At 51.2% G+C, this 22,987-nt stretch overlaps 1 protein-coding gene across 1 annotated transcript in view; it reads left to right on the forward strand.

Annotated features, from left to right (window-relative positions):
* KPNA3 (karyopherin subunit alpha 3) overlaps positions 1 to 22,987 on the forward strand; it is a 1,475,105-nt gene that overhangs the window by 1,438,821 nt on the left and 13,297 nt on the right. The window lies entirely within an intron of this gene.

Consider the following 22,987-nt stretch of genomic DNA (forward strand, 5'->3'; position numbering starts at 1 on the left):
AGCACTCTTGTGAGGGGACTTTTCGATTTGTGTCTCTGGAGATACACCAAGATGCCCACGAAGTTTCAGTGAGATTCGGAATTCGGAAAACCGTGCACCGCACAGTGGTTGGAGGTCCCAGGGTATTGGGGTATTGCAAGGACGCAGCAACCCGTGGGATGGCTAAAAAATGCAGGTATTCTTGAGTCTAGTGGGTCTCACCAGGCTCTGGGTTTGTGTCGTTTTCGGAGACCCCAGGTCGATTGGAAGGAAGGGCTGCAGCAGGCTCGGGTTACACAGCAGGCTCTCTGGTCGCTGAAAATCCTCTCCACCGCTTTTCCTTAGTCATCCTCTTCGGTTTTCTGTTCCAGTGGTCGACAGGACTTCAGCTTCTCCAGCATTGGATCTTTCATGGATTCACATGCTTAGAATATTCCCCGTCGTCAGACCGGGACCCCTCGGTACACATATATAGCCTTTTTCAAAGGAAAAACTTTCGACACTTTTGTGTCCTATCTACGTCCTTCTAGGACCCGCCTACGCATGCTCCGCAGGCCGTGCTAGTATAAGAGGCTCGCCCCCGCGGCTCCCCTTCAGATTTCAACCGTCTCCAAAGTAGTGGGATCTCCTCGTGTTGTCCTACTGTTTTGTACTAGGTTGCGTCATTGGATTTCAAGTAATAATGTCCTCTGTGTCAGGTAAAGTGCTGTTCCGTCCATGCGCGACATGCGGCTTAAAAAAGGTTTACGAGGGGGACGGACATATGGACTGCATATATGGCCTCCACCCTCACCATTCGGCGGATACCTGCGACATATGCAAGGGGTTTTCTCAAAAAACCCTCAAAGACCGGAACCGACGCCTGGTGGCATGGCTGAATGATGGAGCGGGGGCATACCCCCACTCGGAGGTGGGCTCCACACAGTCGGCGAAAACATTGCGCCGAGCGGCCTCGTCGGAACCGCCGGCGAAGAAATCTAGACCGTCGGAAAAAGAGTCGTCTGGAAGTCACTCCACTAGAGACTCCTCGGCAAAGAAATTATCCTCATCAAAAAAGCATGAGAAGGAAAGGAAATCCTCCTCTGGCGATCATCACAGATCGACCACGAGTCGAGAGTCGAGTAAAAGCGGGCACAGTGTGGAGAAGGCGGGACCGCCAAAACCACCTGCGAAGTCTTCGTCAACGGCGGTCCAGTCATCGACCGCCTCCCTACCACTTGCACAGGGGGCATCCACCGTCCCGTCGACAATGGCGTCGACGGGGATCCTACAGGAGGCCTGAAGTCTTTGACCCGACCCCCCCGGAGCCTTTGTTACAAGAACAAGCTATGTTGCTGTCCTCGGAGGACGAGAACGAGAGAGTTGCTGGCCCAGCAGACCTAGGGCTACGAGCGGCTGACAAGTCGTCGACGAGGGCCTCCGTTACACCGGTATCTGCCCCTCTCCTCAATCCTCAATCGGTTTTGTCGTTGGATATTCTGTCCACGCTTCAGTCCTTGTTGCAGTCGTTGGACCAGCGACTACCCCAGGCAAGCCTGCCACAGTCACTCGTCGACGAGCCGGGCCCGTCCCGTCAACCGACGCACCCACGCACGCCAATCTCAACACTGGCACAGGAGGAAGGTGAGCTGCCAGATTCGGAGTCCGACAGGGGGGCCATGTCGGATATCTCATTATCCCCCTCCAGGGATCCTACCTGGGAGTCAGAGGCGGAGTTGGAAAACCCCAGAAGCCCAGCTCACCCGTCCCCTCCGGACGACATCGCGTCATTCCATTCTATGATGGAGAAGGCATGCAAAGAATTTGGTCCTTCCCAAGAAGAACAGAAAAAGGATTGTTTTTTGTTCGACCACATGGGCAAGAGAAGGAGGTCGGTGTTCTCGATACCAATACTGGACCATGTATGGAAAGAGGGGTTGCAGACAATGAGACACCCATTCTCAGAACCAGCAGTGAAAGGACGCCTAGAAAAAAGTTTAAGGCTCCAGAGTCTACCCCCAAGTGTTTATCCTCCCAACCAACACCGGACTCAGTGGTGTCGGCGGCAGCAGCGAGGAAGGCAAAGGCACAGCACAAGTGCACGACGACTCCTGAGAACGAGGCGAGACGCCAAGATGCCTTTGGCAAGAAAGTGCTCTCCGTGGGAGCGACCACAGTAAAGGCCGCAAACTCTCTGGCAATTGTGGCCAGATACGATAGGGAATGTGGCACAGATTAGCTCCGCTGCTTGATCATCTTCCAGAAGAACAGAGGAAGGCGGCGATGCTATTGGTCCGAGAGGGTGAGGAAGCCTCAAATCACGCAATAAACATCGCGGTGGATCTCGCTGAGTCAGGCTTCAAGCAAGTCAACAATGGGGTGGTATTGCGTCGACAGTCATGGCTTAAGTGTACCTACTTCAGGCCAGAGGTGCAATACAAGGTCTTAGATATGCCCTTTGAGGGAGACCTTCTTTTCGGCGAGAAGGTGGACGAGGCCCTAAAAGGGATGAAAGAAGATTCGGACACGGCACGTTCATTGGGTGCCCTCTAGAGTGGCAGAAGTTACAAGTCTTTTCGTCCCTTTAGAGGGGCTTCAGGTAATTCAAGATTCTCTTCTGGAGACCGATCCTTTGCCAGATCGGCTTACCCCTCCCAGGGATACCGACGTGCCTCACAATCGGCTAACCGTCGACGAAACTTCCAGTCTTCCAGAAAACGACCATCATACCCATCGTCGTCGAGAGACAAGCAAAATAAAGATCAGCAGTGACATACCACGCACCGTTCTGGGGGGGGGAAGAGTCTCAGCATATGTCGACGAATGGGAAAGGATAACGACGGACCAATGGGTGTTAGACACCATAAGAAACGGACACTCTCTGCAATTCAAACACAACCCTCCGCAAATTCCACCTGCGTTCACCGCTCAGTCCCATATGAAGGTACTGCAACAAGAGGTTACACTCATGTTAGCGAAGGGCGTGATAGAATTAGTTCCAACATCACAGAGAGGTCAAGGAGTCTACTCAAGATACTTCGTCGTAAAAAAGCCGAGCGGCAAATGGCGTCCCATTCTAGACTTACGCGATCTCAACAAGTCCTTAAAGAGCCTAAAATTCAAGATGCTCACTCTGCAGGAAGTGATCCGCGCAGTTCAAAAGGGAGATTTCCTGGCGTCCCTGGATTTACAGGACGCGTATTTCCATATTCCAATGTGTCGGAAACACAGGAAATTCCTACGTTTCGTAATAGGGCGAACTCACTACCAATTAACGGTTCTTCCTTTCGGGCTCAAGACCTCCCCCAAAACGTTCACAAAATGCCTGGCTCGAGTGGCTGCCTGGCTAAGGAAGCAAAGCCACCATGTATACCCATACCTCGACGACTGGCTGGTAAGGGGATCCTCCCCAGCGTCGACCAACACAAGTCTGCAAGCCACCAGGCAGCTTCTACAACGACTAGGATTCGCCATAAACTTCGAGAAATGCTCTCTGCGGCCATCGAGAACGCTGGTATTCTTGGGGGCACGGTTCGAGACTCAGTTAGGGCTGGTGAAACCTTCCCTCGACGGGACCTCAAGACTCATTCAACAAGCGGCCCGGCTACGGCGAAACACCAGGATCTCAGTGAGAAAGTATGTTTCGGTCCTGGGGGCCATGGCATCCTGCATCCATCTGGTGAGAAACTGTCGACTATTCATGAGGCCAGTCCACGAATTCCTCGCGGACCGATGGACACAGGCTCAGGGATCGTGGTCGGACAGGATAACCGTCGACGATGACAAGCTACGTCGGACCCTCCAGTGGTGGCAGAGTTCCCACAATCTGAGCAACGGTGTGCCCCTACAGGAGCCGGAGTTTCAGAGCACCATAGTTACGGATGCGTCCCTAACCGGATGGGGAGCGCACATGGGTGCTCTCCAAACGCAAGGTCGCTGGTCTCCAACGGAGTCACTCCTACACATAAACGTACTGGAACTCAGAGCGGTACGATGGGCTTTGAAGGCGTTCCTACCACACATCAAGAGTTCGCGAGTGCGAATACTGACCGACAATACAACAGCCATGTTTTATCTGAGGAAACAAGGAGGGACACGATCGAGGACTCTTTCCATAGAAGCCCAGAAAACATGGCATTGGGCATCGAAACACAAAATTTCCCTCGTGGCTCATCACCTTCCAGGAGTGAGGAACGGCCAAGCCGACTCCCTCAGCAGAAGCATGGCCCAGATACACGAGTGGGAAGTGGACACGGGTCACTTGAGGAAAGTGTTCGAGAAATGGGGTCACCCCCCTCTGGACGCCTTCGCGACCAAAGACAACAAGAAATGCGAGCAATTTGCAAGCAGATGGCCCCAAGAGGGATCAGTGGGGGAGGCGTTCTCCTTCCCATGGACGGACATGTTCCTCTATGCTTTCCCCCCCGTTTCCCCTCATACGGAAAACAATACAGTGGATACGCAGATACAATTGCCGGGTGATTCTAGTGACACCATACTGGCCGAGGCAACCGTGGTTCTCAGACCTCCTCCATCTATCGCTGGAACATCCCATAGCGTTTCCGAAAGTCCCGTACCTTCTATCCCGGGACAGAGGCACGGTGTGGCATCACGACCCGGACAGTCTCAACCTTACGTCCTGGCTCCTGACTTCTCGGAGTTCGGCGCCTTAGACATTTCAGAGGATTGCCAAAAAATTCTACAGGCGGCTAGAGCCCCTTCTACTAACAAATCTTTCTCCTATAAGTGGCGGAGATTCTGTGAATGGTGTAGAGGACAACGGGGCCTACAACCATTGTTGGTGACGCCGGAACAAGTTCTACCTTACCTGCTCCTCTTGGCAGAAAAGGGATTGTCCCCCTCGTCGATAAAGGTACACCTGGCAGCCATCTCGAGGTTCACAAGGAAGAGGCAGTCGTCTCCTCTATTCAGTGACAGACTGGTAAAACACTTCATGCGGGGTTTATTTCGAGCCTTTCCCCCGGTGAAACGTTTTCCCCCGACGTGGAGCCTCAACACAGTGTTGGCAGGCTTGATGAAACCGCCTTTCGAGCCTATGGCCACGTCCGACATAAAATTGATTTCGTGGAAGTTGGCATTCCTGATAGCTATCACATCAGCCAGACGTATCTCGGAACTACAAGCGCTGGTCGTGGACCCGCCCTACCTAAGATTCTTTAAGGACAAGGTAGTCCTGGCAATTAACCCTATGTTCGTATCGAAGGTTCCGACGGTATACCACAAACACTCATCCGTGGTTCTGCCTACTTTCTTCGCCACTCCATCGTCGACAGCAGAAAAAACTCTTCATACCCTGGACGTTAAGAGGGCCCTGAAATTCTACCTACATCGTGCACAAGACATCCGGGCTACTCGGCAACTGTTCGTCGCATATGGTCCGTCGACGAGAGGAAAAGCAATCTCTAAACAGGGACTGGCTAGATGGGTCTCGTCGACGATTGCTTTTTGTCACTCTAAGGCCGGAAGGCCACTGCAAGGACATCCTAGAGCTCATTCTACAAGGTCGATGTCCTCCTCAACAGCGTTATGGGCTGGGATTCCGCTGACGGACATATGCCAAGCGGCGGCATGGTCAGTGCCCCACACGTTTACCCGCCACTACTGCCTTGCCAGGCAGCATGCAGACGAGGTGCAGATGGGAAGAGCTGTCCTGCGCCATTTGTTTCAGTAAGGTAAGCTCTTCCCTGTGGAGATTCGGTTATCTACCCTCTTAAGGGCGATATACTTTATGTGGGCAATGTTATGACTTAACTTATCCCTACGGGAGATATGCATTGTGTAGTAGGGTGAGGATATATATTGTTAGATTACATTCTCACCGCCGTCTCAAGTGTTACTGCTATACAATCTATTCTAAGCATGTGAATCCATGAAAGATCCAATGCTGGAGAAGGGAATAGTTTCTTACCTGGAACTCCATTTCTCCAGCATTGGTATCTTTCATGGATTCACATGCGCCCGCCAACCTCCCTGTATGTAATGTATGTGATAAATTTAACCCTTCCTACTTTGGAGGGGCCGAAATCTGAAGGGGAGCCGCGGGGGCGGGCCTCTTATACTATCACGGCCTGCGGAGCATGCGTAGGCGGGTCCTAGAAGGACGTAGATAGGACACAAAAGTGTCGAAAGTTTTTCCTTTGAAAAAGGCTATATATGTGTACCGAGGGGTCCCGGTCTGACGACGGGGAATATTCGAAGCATGTGAATCCATGAAAGATACCAATGCTGGAGAAATGGAGTTACAGGTAAGAAACTGTTCCCTTCCAGGTTTCCAGTATTTATCAGGAACTACAGCACAACCTCTGCATTGTCTCCCCGCATTTTACAAGAAAGGGGCGTCTGGTTGTCCAATCAGGACAGCCAGCCCCTCACTGGGATTTGTCCCAGTTGAAGCAAGGCGTAAGACAAAGGATGGGAAAGTTTTGGACTCCTCCCCCACTTCCTGTGCTTACAGACTGACTGGAGCCTGGGCGGGGTGTCCAGGGGACTCCCGCCGAAGACCAAACTCGCACAAAGGAATTTCCCGCCCTGGATGTCAGGGGAAGGAACAAGAAACGCCAAACACTAAAATGGCAGAAAAAGACGACGAGGGGGCCATTTTGGTAAAATGAACACCCTTGGGTGCCTTAACTGCAGCTGTAATCACAGCCCGCGGACAGGACGGAACATGCCCCCCCCCCCCTGCCGAAAAAGTGAATTTCCCCTTTAAATCTTTAAATGTCACACGTACACTTATCTATGCCCCCATAGTGCCGCCTGGCGCCCTCAGTCCCCTTTTCCACGCTGACGGTATCTGACCTTCCTCGTGCATGCTCAGTTTTACAGTTTGCTTTCCCTGCTCTTTTTCTGTTCATACCAGTCTCCAGGGCCTCCCCTGCTCCGGCGCATGTCGACCCCGTCAGGCTTTAGTAGGTGTCCCTCCTGCGAAGGTTGTTTTCCCGTGTCCGACACGCACTGGTCCCTCTTCAGAGTTTAGGCATGTCATCGGTGGGGAAAACTGTGGGGCATGTCACACTCTTACTCCGCGCTCCTCAATGAATGTTTGACTAGGTGGAGGGAGATCTTTGCAGCGTCCCCCACAGACCATTTTAAGGACTTTGTGCAACGCAGAAGCAAGTCAGAAAAGGTAAGTGTTGTACTCTTACATCCCGTCCCCTTTCCTCCATACTGTGTGGGCGTCCCTCGAGAGGGACGGGAGACGGAACCTTTTTCAACAGAAAAATCTTCTTCCCCTTTAAACTTAGAGGTGCACAGCAGCGTGGCCCTGGAAGCATGCGCTCATCTGACTCCGCCCACCGGCGCCACTCCTCAGTCCCCTTTTCCGCATCCACGGGAACAGGCCGAATTCACCAGTGCTCCTGGGTTTGGAATCGGCCATGTAATACCAAGTGCTATTCCCTGGATATTTTTCTATCTTTGACTTTTTCTTTAAGATACTTGGTCCTCCGATGCCACGCTCCTCCCCGGCACATGTCGACTTCAGCGGGCTTCAGCAGGTATCCAGCATGCGAGGGGCTCTTCCCTATATCCGAGCCCCACGCCCTTTGCCTCCGCTGCCTTGGCCCTGACCACGGCTGGGAAGGTTGTTCCGCGTGCGATGCCCTGACTCCACGTGCACTGAAGAACAGGCTAGCTAGGTGGAGGGAGCTCTTCAGAAGTGTCCTGCAGAGGACCTAAAGGACTTCATCAAACATCGCTCGAAGCCAAAGGCAATGCCTCTATTCACCATCGCACCATGTAAGGGCGACTCCTTTCCAAAGAAGCGCCCGACCGGGAGGAACCTCTTAGGTTCTAGCACCAGCACGTACCAAGGCTAGTCCAGCTACCGGCCTCGCAGCCAGAGGGTCTCCGGATCCTTCTGGTATCAGTGCTGAGGGACCGCAAGGTTCTACCGTGGTTACTCCCGAGGGGCCCTAGTACCAGCATCATGTCAGAGGGAGCACCTGCGCGCAGCACTACCGGCAGCTCTGCCAAGGACAATACGCTTTCCAGGCCCCGGCCTGAGGTGCGGGATAGGCCTTATGTTTCAACATTGAGCGTCTTGGAGGGGTCTGGAACCAGCGAGCCGTGCACTACGTCTTCGGCACCTGGCACGCAGCTTGACAAAATGGCTGCTCGTCCAATACGTCCTCTAGCAGAGTGGGTGTAGGAATGAGTCACAAGGTGGGACTGGTGTCAACCAGGTACGTGGCCTACAGTTTATCAATCAGCAGCGCAGGGCAGGTTTCCTCTGCACTTTAGGCAGAGTGTGCCCTGGCCCCAGCAGCCGTCAGCCACTCCATCAATATCACCTGCCACGCCTTCAGCCTCTGAAGACTGGTTCTTTGAAAGGTTCCTTGCGCTGATGCGAACTCCCAAGACAGGGACCATCCGTTTGGATGCTATCAGGGACATGCTCCCGCAGGTCACCCCACAGGTACTCATAGTCATTCCTCCAATGGCTCTGGTACTATAGACCCCAGCGCAGCCCACGCTGCGCCTGCCGTCTCCTCCAATTCCGGCAGTTCAGGCGGTTCCACAACAGCCCCTGCAAACAGCCTCTGTCTCCACACAGCAGCCCACGGCGCCAAGTACCCCTCCACCAGTTCTGGATCCTCCGAGCACTCAGGTGGACACAGACGAGGACGACGACCCTGGCATGCCATCTTCAGCCAAGGCCTTCCAAGAATGCCTTGCAGCCCTGGCAGAATACCTGGACCTTCCTCAGCCCGAGGTCAAACAGCCAGAGGAAGGGGTCTTGGCAGACGTCCTCACCCTAACACCCCCCATCAAGACTGGGATTCCCGATGCAGAAGGACTTGTTGCCCTGGCCAAAAAGGGGTGGCTCAAGCCGCACTTGGCCTAACCTGTCAATCAGCGCTTCGATGCCAAGTACAGGCAGATGGAGCGGGATACACTTGCTTTCAACTCATCCTCAGCCACACTCCTCAGTGATTGTTGCAGCGTCACTCTATTCTTAGCCTCAGTCGTCCTCTACCACCTCGTCCTCGAGACTGCTAGGCAAGGAGAAGATATTGGAGGCGTATGGGGGAAAAAGCTGTACTCCGCCTCCTTGCACCTGCATCAAGCCAACGCTGATGCCATGCTGGCTGCTGTTAACCAAATACTCTGGCGGAAAATTGCGGACTTCCTCCAGAGCCAAGCTCGCTTCAAGGCGAGAAGCCAGGCTGGTAGCGCAGGACATCTTGGAGTCCACAGGGGCCCATAGCGATGCCTCTACTGGACCATCTGCATTGCCACGGACATGAGAAGGACTGCCTGGCTTCGCGCTACTAAGTTTAACCTCGATGTCCAGGAACGCATTTTGGACCTTCCATTCGAGGGTAGTGAACTCTTCCACTCCACCACGGATGAAGAATTAGATAAAAAGAAAAACCTGCAAAGTCTTTATTCTTGCGAAGGCCACGCCCAAGGCGCACACCCAGTCACATCAACGCCCTGACAAGGGGCAGGTTCCGGGGCTTCCAAGAACGGAGGTCCAGGCAACCTGACCATTTCCCCAAGTCGGCACCGGAGGAAACGGGGGGGGGGGGGGTGGAGGGGGGTTCCAATCCCCCTCCTCCGCCCCAGCCTTGCCTTGGAGGGAAAGAAGGCATGACACGTGTCTCTGGTGGGGGAGGGGGGGGAGGGGGGGTGGGTGGTTTGCCATCCACTTGCGATTTTTGGCGCCAACATTTTTCGGACACCTGGATCCTCTCTGTAGTGTCCACGGGGTACTGCATACTGGTCCCTTCCTCTCGTCCCTCCGCCCCTCCTCTCCCACAGATTGGGACAGCAACTCTGTTGGCAGTGATCCGCTCGCTCGTTGAGAGCCAGGCAGTGGAAGAAGTCCCAGCCTCCCGTCGAGGTTTGGGCTTCTATTCCGGGATTTTCGACATACAGAAGAAGAACCAGGCTAGCCTGAGAGTTGTTGGACCTTTTCACCTTCAACCTCTCCCTTACGCTACAAAAATTCAAGAGGGATACGCCAGCACTCATTGCGGAGACGCTGAACAGGGGAGACTGGATGTGCTCTCTGGATCTGAAGGACACATCTACACGTCCCTATTTGGCAACCACATCGGTCCTTACTACGGGTCAGGATCATGGGCGGCCATTTCCAATACAAGGTACTATCCTTTGGCCTCAACTCTGCCCCCAGGGTATTTACCAGACTAATCTCTTCTTTTTTTAAATGGTTTATTGGTTACACTTAAACAAGTAAATTAACCATTTACATTAAAACGGAATCTGTATCCATCTTTTTCAACTCATCACACAACATAGATTCCAATGGATTACAATGATAAACATCACAAATTCCAATAAAAACCAAGAAGAAAGAAAATTACCATCAGAAAAATTATCAGTCCATTTTTTTTTCTTCCAACCGTCTTGACATACAGATAGGACCTCACATTTTTAGTTCAGTTAGTCACTTCAAATTGCTTTACAATGACTTCTATCAGCTGTAGAGCCGCTAGACAAACTTACTTGTTCTCCCATCAAGACCCATTGCTACTACTGCAGATCTAGGGTGACAGCCTGATGAACACAGAGTATTTTGTCCGCAGATGGTACAGGGCTACACAAGCAGTCACAAAGTTTCTGTTTCACTTGGGGAACCACGGTATGTACAATGTGATTGTGCTAGTGTTTGTTTTCTCGCTAGTTTAACCCATCCAGTTGTAGATTTAAACGCACTCATCAGCAAATCCCTATATTGATAAGAGTGACATTTTATTAGGTGCTGTGGTGGTTGATTTAAGCCCTTTTGTTGTAATGCTAAGCAGGGTCTTATCCAGTCCAAATTTCTTTTCCTGATGCTTTCAATCCAATCACTTTCTTGGAGCCTGATTTTAATCTTCATGGGGTTTGTGATGAACTCTTATCTCTTTACCATGTATTTGCATAGGATTATTTTTATCCTATTCGACCAGGCTCCAAGTGTCCTATTGGTAAGTTTGCCTGTCGGGGCAAAGATTTCAAATGGAGTGCCAGACTAATGCATGCAGTGGCAGCCCTCCTCAGGGCCCAGGGCCACCATTTCTACCCATTCCTGGACGACTGGCACGTCCGAGCTTCATCTCCGGAGGCGGTTCTCCACACCTCCTTCGCGCTTATGAACATACTCCACGACCTGGGGTTTACTATCAATCTCAAGAAGACTCAGCTGCAACCCACGCAGAGCCTGACCTTCCTGGCCCTCATCTGGGACACCGGCTCCGAGAGAGTCTTTCCCTCGGAGGACAAGATCACGGCAATCAAGAGAGCCACTACTCACTTCCTCTCCAGGACAGTGACCTCGGCCTGGAGATACCAACACCTGCTGGGGATTATGGCGGCGGTTCTATTGGCCGTACCCCACACAAGACTCAAGATGAGGAGATTACAGCTGCACTTTGCAGCCTCAGGTGATCAGGAGAAGGGCTCCCAAGCGGAACCAGTTGGCATTCTGACATCGCTCCACCCAGACCTCACGTGGTGGTCTGCGGATTGCAACCTGCAGCAGGGCAGGCCATTTCGACACCCTCTCCCTCAGGTCACTGTCACCACTGACTCTTTCCTAGAAGGCTGTGGAGCCACGCTGGACAGTCACTGCGTCCATGGAGTCTGGACTCGGCAGGGGCAGGAGTCCCACATCAACTGGCTAGAATTGAAGGCCTGGTTCCTGAGCAGGTCACACTGAAACACTTCAGCCTATCTCAGGCTGACCTGGAGATCATCAATATAAGAGCAAATGGTCTAGATTCTGTCATTGGCCAACTCAAAGGAGATCGACCCCCTGAAGTGCACCTTTGACGACGTGCTCTCCTTGGCACACCTCGGCCACTCCGGAGTACAGGTGGACACATGCCACACCTATCTGGCAGCCATAGGAGCCTACAGGAATTCAGAAGAGGGTCTCTTCTCCTCCAACCCGGTGGTCAAGCGGCATCTGGCGGGCCTCCAGACTCTACCCACCTATAAAGGAGCCACACCCTTTGTGGGACCTCCACGTAGTATTCAGCGCCTTGGCGCACACACCGTACAAGCCAATGGTGTCTGCAGACATCAGGCTGGTCACCCTAAAAACAGCTCTGTTCGTAGGCCTCACCTCCGTCCGCAGAGTCAGCAAAATCCAGGCTCTGGTGGCATCAGAGCCCTACACTAACTTTCACATGTACAAGGTGGTCCTCCGGACACACCCTGCATTCCTACCCAGAGTGACCACCTTCTTCCATCTAAACAAGGAGATAATCTTACCCACCTTCTCCACCGACCCCAAGGATGAGCCTCAGAGGGTCTTGCACTGTCTGGATGTCAGACGCACTCTGAAATACTACCTGGACAGGACCAAGGACTTCTGCAAGTCGGATGCCCTCCGAGTCACTTTTGGTGGGTCAAGGCCAGGTTATCGGGCTTCCAAAGCCTCCATAGCAAGGTGGATGGTCACGGCCATCAAGAAGGCCTATAAGGGGCAGCACAGGCCAGTCCTTGCTAATTTGTATGCCCATGCGGTCAGAGCCAAAGCCACTGCCATCGCGTTCCAACGGCATGTAGCGTGGAAGGTCATCAGCATGGCGGCCACCTGGGTCACCCCTTCGGCTTTCTGCAAGCACTACTGTTTGGACGCCGCCTCCTAGATCAGACGTGGCTTTCGGGCAGGTTTTTCTAAGAAACCTGTTTGCTTACGGAGGGTCTCCTCTGCACCCTGGGGCTACTATCAGTTGTAATCGCCCATACAGTATGGAGGAAAGGGGGCGTAAGAGTAATTAATAGTTACTCACCGTAGTGACTAACATACTCTTAGTCCATAGTCCCCTTTCCGCCATATGCCGCCATCCCCCCCCCCCAATAATACTGGTGTCATTGGGCCATGTTCAATATTGTCGACGTGTCAATGGGTACTGAGTGGCGCCGGTGGGCGGAGTCAGGCGAGCACATGTTCCCAGGGTCGTGCCCCTAAATTTAAAGGGGAATAAGATTTTGCTAGTGAAAAATTTAGTCTCCCATCCTTCGCGAGGGACGCCCGTACAGTATGGAGGAAAGGGGACTATGGACTAAGAGTATGTTAATCACTACGGCGAGTAACTATTACATTTTTTACTAAAGCACCCCATAAGGGATATTACTCTCCCAGGAATCCTCCAAGCAGGAGGGGTTCCAAGGACCTTCAGGTCTTCCTGAGAAAACAACTGAGGGGTGGAAACACTCTAGCACTGGGACACGTCCCTAGGGGCACAAGTGCTCTAGCACCGGGCTTGGGGTCAGAGGGGTCGCCTATATGTGCAAATACTACCAGGCGCACGCCAAAGGACGTCAAGCCTACTGGGGACTCCCCAGGGCTGTATCCAGTACCGAGCAAACGCTCGAAGGCCAGACGGTGTCTTCCCACGCATTCCTGATAAAAGCACTGCGTGCAAAATTGCGTCAGGTGACAAAATAGCAGCAGCAGCTGCAATGCGACTCCCAGGTCATCAGAGCCCTACGGCCAGTGCCTCCCCGTGTACCCAACCATGTCCACTACACTGCGGTACACCCAGAATAGCGGGGCCCAGCACAGGCTGGTGGCTCCACAGGCGGCTTCAGTAGGTTTTACCCATCTGCGGCTTCGCCGCCTGCTCCACCACCATGCGAAGATGGCTTCTTCGAAAGGTTTATGGTGGTCATGAGTTCCCAGCAGATGACGGGGCTTGATCAAGGAGGTAGTGCTGCAGCTGACTATGACCCCGGCAGCAGGGGAGGGGGAAGGGGCGGGGGAGCGGGGGCAATGTCTGGCATTCTGCGGCAGCAGGGCTTGGCTTCCCAAGCTGAGGGTGGTCTGCCCAGCAGGAAACTGCAGATCTGACCCCAGTTATGGCTACAGGATCTCTGTGGAATCCTCTCCAAGCGGGGGATCCGACAGGGCTGGCAGACGAGGATGTAGAAGCCTCAGCTTTGGTAAAAGCCTTCCATGACAGAATGCGGTGACTAGACGAATTATTGGGGGTACCCACACCACAGCAGGAACAGCCAGAGTCTGACGTGTCATCTCTAGCGAAGGAGGGGTGGCTCAATCCCCATTCCGCACAGCCAATCAACAAGTACAGGCAGGTAGAAGGGGAGGCCATACTCCTTTCTTCATACCCGCAGCTGCATTCTTCTGTGATTGCAGCAGCATCTATGTACGCCAAGCTGGAGGCCTCTGGGACATGGGGGGGGGGGGGGCTTTCATCAGCTGCAAACCCTGCTAAGTTGGGACGATAAGCTACGCTACTAGAGGCCTATAGAAAAAAGGTCTACCTGAATTCAGGACTGCATCTCAAGCAGGCAAATGCAGACTCAATCCTGGCAGCCGCCAATCAAACTATGGAGATAGATGGTAGACTTCATGCCAGACGTCCCTTCCCATAGGCAGGCTGCTTTCAAGGCAGCACTTGCAGAGGCAAAATTGGTGACGCAGGATCTGCTTGAGTCGACAGTGTCTCAGATCCTACCTAATCTCCTGTAGCAGCCTGTGGAGTTATGCTTGCCCTCCAACCCAGTTGATCCAGAGTGGGTGCTGAGGAAGCTAGGATGCAGTGCAGTGTTGCAGGATTCTGGTAGTCCCAAACTGGCCAACCAGGATCTGGTACTCGGACCTATTGAGGATGGCATGTCGGGGCCCAAACCCCTTGAAGGAGGTAGGCATGTTACCTCTCGCAGCAGGGGGAGCAGTAGTACACCCACAGCCAGGATCCCTAGCCCACCCAGCTTGGTACCTGAGCAACTAAAGATACAGCAGCTGGAGCTATCGCAGGCCAATCTGGAAATTATTTCGAATGTTAGGAAGGAGTCCACTAGGCTCCAGTACAAAGGTAATTGGACCAGGTTCTGTTACTGGGCCAGAGACAAAGGGGTGGACCAAGTTAGAAAGACACTTAATCAAATCATATTGTTCACTGCGCACTTAGCAAGCGCAGGTGTGCAGGAAGATGATACGTGTCCCATATATTTGCGGCAATCGGTGCATACAGGAACCCGGAGGGCCAATCATTCTCCACAGCCAATACGGTGGTGAAGGGCTAAATCCCCAGGGAAAACCTCATCTTATGTGGGACCTCATGTCGTACTGGCAGCACTGGTGCACAAAACCTTCGAGCCAATGGCTACTAGAGACATCAAGTGGGTGATGCTCAAGACAGCACTATTGGTGGGCCTCACGTCAGGCGCTGGTGGCGTCAAAGCCACAGTCTTCCTCAAGGACAAGATGATCATGAGGACGTACCCAAAATTCTTGCCGAAGTAGTAAAATCCTTCCATGTCAAAGAAATTGTGTTGCCAACCTTTTTTCCGCATTCAAAGTCTGAAGCAGAGAGGGAATTACATAGCTTGGATGTTAGAACACTCAAATTCTACCTGGACAGGAAGACGCAGTTCAGGAAGCCTGTTGCCATGCTGGTCATATTCGGTGGAACTTCACCGGGGGCTCAGGCATTTAAGGCTTCAATAGCCAGGTGGATGGTGGAACTACATACATATGGTAGAAAAGGCTATGGCGGCAAATATGCATGAACATGAGGTGAGGGCTTGAGGCCACAACAGTTGCATTCCAGAGGCGGCTGCTGTGGCAGGTCATCATTAAAGCAGCCTCGTGGGCATCGCCATTTTGCAAGGACCACTGCTCGGATGTTGGTGCCAGGTTAAATGCTGAATTCGGACTAGCTGTATTCAAAAACCTCAATGCAAAGTAAACTGTCACACTCCGCCCTAAGGGCTATATCGGTTGTAACCACCCATACAGTATGTAGGAAAGGGGAATGGACGTTGGTGTAATTTAAAGTTTACTCACCGTAGTAACTAACGTACTCCTAGTACATGTTCCCCCTTCCTCCATATGACCCTCCACCCCAACAAAAGTAGGTCAGGCTAAATTAGCTGTCTGGCACATACATGCCAGGCACCTACGCGCGCCTTAACTTTAAGGGGGAAATACACTTTTAAATGGATTGCTTTTCTCCCGCAGATTCCTCATCTTGATAGATACCCATCATCCAGCTCTGCTGTTTGGAAACCTTTCGACAGGGCGGCGTAATGGACCTAGACTTGGATCCGCCTTGCTCGGTGCTCGATCGTCGGCTCCGGAACAGGCGTGTATATATAACACGTCACTTCGTCCAATGCTTCGGTTCCTTTTTTCTGTGCACTTGCATGCTGCATCGGAAACGCGTCTCAAGATTTTGTTTTTTTTCCTTCACAAAAATGTTTTTTGTAAAACCTCGACACAATGTCCACTCACCGGATCTCAGGCTTTAAACGGTGCACCGATTGCGATGCCAAAATGTCAGTGACCGACCTCTATGACGTTTGTTTGTGGTGTTTGGTTTTGGCACATGACACGGAGGCCTTTGCGCAAAAATGCAACACAAGTCCCTGCATGAGAGCTGGTAAACTGGCTCTCGGCCGACTGCCCTCAAAATCCGACGCAGTCTCTCATCCGGTCTTCCAAGACTGAGGAGCCCACCCCAAGAAGGGTGACTACGGATATCGGCAGAAAAGTAAGAAACTGTCCCACACAAGACCGAGGTGATGGTGGTGACCTACCCTCCTAATCCTACACTCTGGGTGTCCTTTACCTACCCCGGTTGAGAAAGTAAAAAACCTAGGTGTCAGGCTATCAGCCTCTCTGTCTATGGACCAACAGTTTACGACAGTGTGTCAGGCCGGCCACCTCCAACTAAAAACTCTTAGGAAGGTTTTGCCTTGGATCCCGGCCCCACTTCGTACACCGGTAGTTGCCACCCTGGTACTATCGCGGATAGACTATTGTAATTCTATATATCTGGCCCAACCGAAGAAGCTGATAAAACGACTGCAGTGTTTACAGAACCTGGCCGCTCAGGTGGCCACCGATACTCCTTACGAGCCCAAATCTCGCCGGTGCTTCGGACTCTGCACTGGCTCCCAGTGGCCCAACAGGTGGCTTGCTATTATCCTACTCTCAATCTTCGTTCCGCCGCTGCCGAAAATGCTTCTGGTACCTAGATACAATCGTGAACGTGTAGGTGGCCGAGCCTTCTCGATTGCCGCAGCATCCCTGTGGAATAAACTTCCATTGGACATCAAACAAACCTCTAACTACCTTCAGTTCAGAAAGAGGATCAAAACCTACTTTTTCTAACTCTCCTAGTTTTTCCCTCTCCCTCTCTCCCCCCATGATGCCTTTGGGCGAGGTTGCGCTATATAAGAAGTGATAACATAACTCTAGGAACCATTAATCCTCTTCTTCCTTGCGGAAGAAGCAACGCCGCTAGTCTTCGGAACGAGGTAAGCACTCAAAGGGACACACCACTCGAAGAGTGGGAATGTTTTAAACAGGAAATGCTTTATGTTTAAACAGGCGGCGGTTGGCGCAGTGCCCTCCAACCCCTGTCCAGCAGGCCTTGGCAGCGAAAGCAGGACTCGCCAACCCCCGACCCCACGCTAGCCACAGAATCAACACCATAGGGCTCAACATAAAAGGCAGGAAAAACTGCCTCCCTTGTCCGCCGCAGCCACCCAGCGTTAAAGCCTGTGCAACCGGCGCCCAAAGCCATTGCTTCGGGGACACACCCTCGATATAGCTTACCGATGATGATTCTTTTCAGCCACTATCTAGGTCAGGGTTCTTCGATTTCTATGCAGTCTATCTTCGGCGTCGACCAGCCCAATCACGTAGACCCAATTTACACAGGAGCCGGCAGTGTCGATTAATTCGACGATCAAGCTGATCTAATGGCACTGGCCCAAGGGCTGCTCGATGCCAGTGGTCTAGACATGTCCCCTGACCTTGATATGTAGCAACAGCAACCGTATACCATGCAAATATTTAGTTTAGGGCATTGATAGAGAGGGTTGTAGACACCCTTGGGCTGAAGTAGTACACCACACCCCTTCTGGGATACGACCTGGCAGCTGACCATATCATGCCTTTCAATCGGGCCATAACAAACCCCCTAGCCTTTTTATGGCAACACCCTTGCACGTATCCCCCTTGTGAATGCCAATTTCACTGGGAAGTGCAGGCTGGCAAGAGGGGATCCTTCACTGCAAAGGCCTGTAGTGCAAGCTGCCACGATATCCACCAGATCCGCAGCATCCACGTCAAATCTTCCTCCGGCTAGGGAAGGAAAGAAGTTAGCCACTTTACAAAGCATAAAATAAGCAGTCTCACATACCAATTTGCTTTGCAATTTTGTAGGTTTGCTTATCAAATTGACAGTTGTGTAGCAAAGCGTGCTTTTTAAGTTGCCATGTTCAATCAAAGCACAGCTAGCCCTGCAGTCTTCTTGCCCGCAGTACTCTATTCCCTCTTTTCTCTGTTCACTTCATATGCTAATGGAGAGAAAGTGCAGCAGTAATCATCTCCTTCACTCTTAAGTGCCAAAGGCCTGCGTGGGAGGGCTAGGCAAAAATTGCATTTTTCTTTTTCAAATAATTGCAAACCAGAAGTAATCGGGATGATAGTTTTAGTGATACTTTTATCAAGTTAACTATATCCTGTCTGGCAAAGACCAGTATTGGTTAACTTTATATTTATTTTAAAAGACAGTCAAGCAATTCCATTCCTAAAAATGTAAGTTGTTACATAATGCATAATTATGAGGTTGGTAATAAAAAGTTTGTAATAAACTAAATGACAAACAAAAAATAAATACATAATTATAGTAATGACACTGTAAAACACTGCATTGTCTCCATGCATTACAGTACAGATTAGGTTAGTGTCTAAATCTTATATTGAATTTTGTTGATGAAGGTGCATCATATTGACAAGTGAACACTTTTGAAAATGTACATGGTCACGTGATCCAAATGTTTTTGATGGCAAACCTAGTTCTGTAACTTGCTGCTTGCATACATCTGTGCAGTTGGTGCTCGCCCCATGAGCTGATACCATACTCATTGACTTTCTATTGAATCAGCCGTTTGCTTTATACCAGCTACCCTGGAAGCAAGATGACCACAAACTATATTACACCTAGTTTTGCCCAGTTCTCTGCTTGCTAGGCCATCCACTCTGCATAGTCTCCTACTTCCTTTCCTCTAAATAATGAATACACAAAGCTAACTAGATGTTTACGTAAAGTAGTGCTAAATAGTTCCATCCAGTTGCTACCTTTACAGATCTTCTGCACTACCATACACTGTAGTAAGCATCCAGAGCGCAATGTGCTTTATCATTATGATTGCATTATATATTCGCACCTGTAGGAGACAGCTGGCCAAACTGTTGTCAGGGGCTTTTTATCATCTAATTTGTGTGTCCCTTCGTGCAGCTAACCCTTTACATTTTACAGACACTCATCCAAGGCTCGCTTTTCACCCACTCGCATAGTTGAGTAGATTTTATGAAGGGTGAGTACCATTTGCAAGGGATGTTTGATACATTTATATAACATTTACTTAGTTTGCAGTAAATGTCAAATACAAGTTTCACTGTTCATAGCTGGCCTCTGGGTGGCAGCAGTTTGCCAACCATAAAGCGGGTTTGTAGTGACGTGCACCATTTTACAGATATCGCATTTGTACTCATCTGTTGCTATGGATTGAGGGCATTTCTCTTAGGTTGAATAGGTAAACTAAGTTACCCGACCTGCAGGTCTAGCTGAATTGCAATGAATTTGCAAGTCCTAACTGTTCTCACTAATGCCTAATTTCAGCTGTAAGTAAAAATGCTGTATTGTTGCTCATTTCATGTATGCGGTACAAATAACTTGACAATATTAGTACAAGATTGCATCAAAAGCACAGGAAGTTCCTATGGTTCCTCACAGGGGACAAGTACCATCAGTTCAAAATGCTGCCCTTTGGGTTGACCTCCGCTCCAAGGGTCTTCACCAAGCTCATGGCGGTAGTCGCGGTTCACATCAGGTGATCCAGGGTCCACGTATTGCCTTACCTGCGTGACTGGCTGATCCGGGGGAACCAGCAGGGCAGGTTTTGTCTCACTTGGCAGATAACCGGTCTACTACTGCACATGCTGGGCTTCTCCCTTAACTTAAAGTCCCACGTGACACCAGTCCAGAGGCTCCTGTTAATCAGACCAGTCCTAGACACAAACCATCATATTGTGGACGTACTGGTCGGGGCAAATTCGATTTCCCCGGGGTCTGTTGTTCGAGGGTGCACGTCTCCATCCCCCCTTATCGAGTTTTGGCTGGTGGCAGTGGATACTACTTTTTATATTCGACCGCGAATATATCTCTATGGGATTTTCCCATTGTTTGAGGCTACCAACTTTAATTATTTAATTCTTATAGCCTCGAACATACCGCCGGTTTATTTATTTAATATTAATTCGCCGGTTGGTATTTTTCGCCAGAACTCGATTCTAAAATGGCATTTGTGTTCTCTTCTGTGACTCCAACCCAAGTCGAGCCCTTTGTTCCACTTTTTGGCGGGCTTCTCCACAGAAGCCTCCAAAAGTGGTGCCACTCTGTCTGGGTACCACAGGGGGTGTTGGAGGGGGTTTAGGCACCCTGGACTGAGTTACCTTGGTAACTCAAGTCGCACTCTTGTGTGATTGGCCCAAGTGGTGAGCCGGCCGGCTCACCACTTAGCATGTTTGATTGACAGCTAGGCTGAGTGAATGGGGGTGTGCTGCATAAAAGCCGGGCTTTGGGGACTGGAACTTCAGAAGTCGCCACAGGACCTAAGAATCCGACGAGGGAGAAGCTGAGCCGGCCTGCAACGGTGACACCACCGGTGGAGCCCTGCTGAACTGTCTCACCACTTTTCCCAACGACAGAGGAGATCTCCAGCCCGGAGAGTCTTCTTCCTTCCACTGGTGGGGATAACCAGTCTACCTTCTTTTCGCCTTCCTGGAGCATCTCGTGGCCGCCTTGCCTGTGCCAAGCACCCCGGCAACCGAGACACCACGTTTTCACCACTACCGCAAACCGAAAGGGTAGTATCTTTGTACCGGAGAACTCCGCGGCTGGTTTCTTCCCTGGCAGTGCAACGACCTTCATCCTTCCTCCACGACGAGATCTTCTCTTCCTCTGGACGACGCTGCAACTTGCACCTGCTGCCAGGAACTGTAATGTAAAGTCACCATTGGCTTTACTAGTCCCAAATTATGAACAGAAACCAGTACAAACCATCATGTTGTGGACTTACTGGTCGGGGCAATTCGATTGCCCCGGGGTCTGTTCGAGGGGGCACGTCTCCGTCCCCCCTGATCAAGTTTTGGCTGGTGGCAGTGGATACTACTTTTTATATTCGACCGCAAATATCTCTATGGGATTTTCCCATTGTTCGAGGCTACCAACTTTAATTATTTAATTCTTATAGCCTCGAACATACCGCCGGCTTAGTTAATATTAATTCACTGGTTGGTATTTTTCGCCAGAACTCGATTCTAAAATGGCGTGTGTTCTCTTCTGTGACTCCAACCCAAGTCGAGCCCTTTGTTCCACTTTTTGGCGGGCTTCTCCACAGAATCCTCCAAAAGTGGTGCCACTCTGTCTGGGTACCACAGGGGGTGTGGGAGGGGGTTTAGGCACCCTGGACTGAGTTACCTTGGTAATTCAAGTCGCACTCTTGTGTGATTGGCCCAAATGGTGAGCCGGCCGGCTCACCACTTAGCATGTTTGATTGACAGCTAGGCTGAGTGAATGGGGGGTGTGCTGCATAAAAGCAGGGCTTTGGGGACTGGAACTTCAGAAGTCGCCACAGGACATAAGAATCCGAGGAGGGAGAAGCTGATGTAACGCTCACCTGATTCCCACGGAGGCGCGGGTCTTGGCCGGAGGGTGTCTGTGACTCAAAGTGATGTGCAGGACTCGATTGGCTTCTGGGGTCGAACCTCTTCGCACTGTGTGTCGAACTCGAAGAGTGAGGTTTCTGCAGGTGAAAGAATATGGGGGTTAATGGCCTGGGTTGTTGAATGTCCCCCTCTCTTTCTTCCCAGCTTTTCTGTAGAGCCCCCCCCCCAGGTCAACGTACTCACCTTAGATAGGTGAATGCTGGGCTCTCCATCTGCGTCTGGTGCAGGGTGCCGTTGCCAGTTCCTTCACTGGTGAAACATTGGCCTCTTGAATTCAGAGGATGGTTACCGTCGTTATCTGCACGAGCGGTGAGTTTCTGGACACCTTTTGTCTTTATAGTCTTTAAATGAGTGGCACGTTAATATAGAAGACTCTGTATAATGCTTTTCCCCTTATGTATTGCAGGACTCTTGGGATGGAAGATGGAGTGAAGCGCCTGGAAATTCGTAAGTATGGCAAGCGCTCTGTCTCTTTCCTTGCAGCTTAGTTCGTGTTAAAGAGACGCCGGAGTATTCGCAGGCGTTTTATTGCGACGAGCGCGAGTAAATACCTGCTTAATGTCTTTTTCTTTTGTCTTTCAGATGTTGGTTTGCAGCGCCGGAGTCAGCGGAATGCTAGTAAGTTTTAACTAAACTTTGTCTTCACAGGCGGCGATGCAGAATGAAGAAATCTGGAATTCACGGCGTGCCGGTAAGTATAACAATGCTTTTGTCTTTGCAGGCGAAGGTGCAGCGTGAAGACACGGCCGCTGCTGATGGATCAGGTGAGAAAGCACTGTGTGTAAAGTTTGTCTTGCTAAGCTGTTGTTTCTTGTCTTTTGCAGGTGCTGATGTTGACTGGATACAGGAATGGTAAGTATAATTCTTGCAGGTTCAGGATCGAAAGAGGAAAGACTGGAACAGACTCGGTGAGCGTTCTGCTGCAGATGCAGAATAACGCGAAGCACGTTTCATCTATCGGGTGTGGTTTAAATAGCCTTGGAGTGATGAGGCGTCTTCTTCCACGGCCCCGCCTAGGTAAGAAAAGAGTTCCAGTTTCCAGAAGAGTTCCAGTGCTGTATCCAGGGAGTGGAGCTGCCCCACCCAGGTAAGAAAGTAGTTCCTGTTCACAGAGGGCTTCTAAGTGGTTGGTAAGTAAGCAGCATGGTCTGCCGCAGGTAAGTCCACCCAAGCACCTTCACACCAATTATGAGCCCGGCGCTTCCAGTGCCGGGACCAATGGTTTTGATAAGCCTGGTGCCACCGGCGCCAGGCAAGGGTCCAAAAGGTCCCAGTAGG

The sequence above is a fragment of the Ambystoma mexicanum genome, chromosome 7q, assembly GCF_040938575.1.
Source record: "Ambystoma mexicanum isolate Mex_15411 chromosome 7q, UKY_AmexF1_1, whole genome shotgun sequence".
Classification (NCBI taxonomy): Eukaryota; Metazoa; Chordata; class Amphibia; order Caudata; family Ambystomatidae; genus Ambystoma; species Ambystoma mexicanum.